The sequence below is a fragment of the Peromyscus leucopus genome, chromosome 16_21 (genome assembly GCF_004664715.2).
Source record: "Peromyscus leucopus breed LL Stock chromosome 16_21, UCI_PerLeu_2.1, whole genome shotgun sequence".
NCBI classification, from domain to species: Eukaryota; Metazoa; Chordata; class Mammalia; order Rodentia; family Cricetidae; genus Peromyscus; species Peromyscus leucopus.
The window spans coordinates 69,567,409-69,569,850 of NC_051084.1; the positions used below are offsets into that span (position 1 = coordinate 69,567,409).

The 2,442-nt window shown below is 49.6% G+C and overlaps 1 pseudogene; it reads left to right on the plus strand.

The window, feature by feature from the left end:
• The first annotated feature begins 515 nt into the window (after positions 1 to 515).
• On the plus strand, positions 516 to 2,093 carry LOC114707463 (annotated as a pseudogene).
• Positions 2,094 to 2,442: the final 349 nt, after the last annotated feature.

Here is a 2,442-nt window from a genome sequence, read left to right on the forward strand (position 1 = left end):
TTATAAATTTAAATATTTTAAAAGCTGTTCCTTAAAAAGATCTAGTTTTTTAATTTAAATTTTCTATAAAACTCTAAAATTTCCTCTTTTTTTTTTTTTTTTTGGTTTTTCGAGACAGGGTTTCTCTGTGTAGCTTTGCGCCTTTCCTGGAGCTCACTTGGTAGCCCAAGCTGGCCTCGAACTCACAGAGATCCGCCTAGGCTCTGCCTCCCAAGTGCTGGGATTAAAGGCGTGCGCCACCAACGCCCGGCTAAAATTTCCTCTTAAAAGAGTTTAAGGCAGTCGGGGAGGACCGGGCCAGGCTGGGGTGGCGGCGATGGTGGCAGAGTGCCGGGACTGCGCGGCGTAGACACGCCGCTGTTCAGGGTCGCCAGAGCGCGTGGGCTGTGCGTGATCGGGCTGAGTCGCATGCTCAGACAGACGCCCTCCTAAGGAGAGCCACCCAGCCCGCCTCAGCCTCGCCTGCCTGGTCGGGTGCTATTTGCCGGCCCGCCCCAGCGAGCCCCGGACCTGGCCGCACGGTGGCTGTGGACTCGGGGTACATGCATCAAGATGTATGTGTAGAGGTCAGAGGGCAACTTTGGAGTCATTTTCCGAGGATCAAGCTTGAAGCCAGAGTTGAAGCCTGCCTTAAAGTTTCCCATGTCTCAATGGACTCCTGAATTTACCGAGCTCTACACCCTAAAAGTGGCTATGAAGAGTGGGACTCCTCCTGATGCGCCCACAACACAGGAGAGTCTGAAGGGGGGTCCTTCTGCACCCACAGCCCCTAGGGTCCCCCAAGAGCTTCCCTGCAGAAGTGGAGATGATTAACAGCAAAGTGGGGAATGAATTCTCTCACCTGTGTGATGATTCAAAACAAGAGAAGGACATGAATGGCAACCAGCAAGAACAAGAAAAAAGTGGTGTTGTGAGGAAAAAGCGCAAAAGCCAACAGGCTGGCCCCTCATATGTACAGCATTGTGTCAAAGAAAATCAGGGAATCCTAGGGTTGAGACAACATCTGGAGACACCAAGTAATGAAGACAATGACTCTTCCTTCAGTGAGTGTCTGTCTTCTCCCTCTTCTAGTCTCCATTTTGGGGACTCTGACACTGTGACTTCAGATGAGGACAAAGAAGTCTCACGGAGACATCCCCAGCCTGTTTTGAGTGCTAAAAGCAGAAGTCACAGTGCACGGTCCCAAAAGTGGCCTCGGACTGAGGCAGAGTCTGTGTCAGGCTTGTTGATGAAAAGACCTAGTTTTCACGGTAGTGCACTGAGGAGACTCCCATGCAGAAAGAGACTAGTGAAGAGCAGCTCCTCTCAGAGGACGCAGAAGCAGAAGGAGAGGCTGCTGGTGCAGAGGAAGAAGTGGGAGGAGCTGGCCCAGAGGAAGTATGCGCTCCTCCCCAGCTCCAGTAGCTCTAGTGAGAATGACCTCAGCAGTGACTCCTCTTCCAGTTCCTCAACGGACGGAGTGGAGGACCTGTGTGCATCTGCCAGCGAGAACCCCGGCAACCCTGCTGCCCCCTCAGGAAGTATTGATGAAGATGTTGTGGTGATAGAAGCTTCCTTCACTCCCTAGGTCACAATGAATGTTACCTCAACTGACAGTGAAGTGGAGATTGTTACAGTTGGAGAAAGCTATCGGTCTCGTTCAACCCTTGGGCACTCCAGATCTCACTGGAGCCAAGGTTCAAGTTTGCATACAGGTCGACCACAGGAGCCTCGAAACCGCAGTAGGATCTCTACTGTTATACAGCCCCTGAGGCAGAACGCGGCAGAAGTTGTGGACCTTACTGTTGATGAAGACAACCTGCCAAAGTCAGTTCTCTCCTTCTACCACATGGGTCCTGGAGGTTAAACTCACGTTGTCTTGGCCGCAACTTTACCCACTGAACCATCTCACTGAATACAGCTCTACATGAGCTATTCAGTGCTTTAATTAAAACAGGATTTATGTTAGATGATTTGTGAAATAGTAAATTAAGGTTAGTGTTCTATTTTTCTTGGGTTGGGGGCCAAGGACAGGGGAGACAGAGATTGAGCCTGAAGCTCTCCCTTTGCTAGGCACAGCAGCAGCCTCAGCCCACGTACTTTATATCTTGAGACAGTCTCAAGAATTATCTCTAACCCTGGCTGATCTTAATTTGGCAATCTTCCTGCCTCAGTCTTCCAAGTAGCTACAATTCCAGGCCTGCACCACCAGGCTGACTAGTGTGAACTATTCCAAGCATGCCTAAGGTAGGCTGTGTTTTTCTGTGGTGTTCGGTAAGTTAGGTCTATTAAATATCATTTGAGACAGGGTCTTCGTATGTATAATGCAAACACATAGATATTTTACCAGTGTGTCTCCTATCTGGGAAGAAAGTGCTGTGCAAGTAGAAGAAATGAAGCCCATACCTTCTGATTTTGGCTGACAGACTTGCTGCTTTTGGAAAGCCAAAAGTGAGTGCCTCT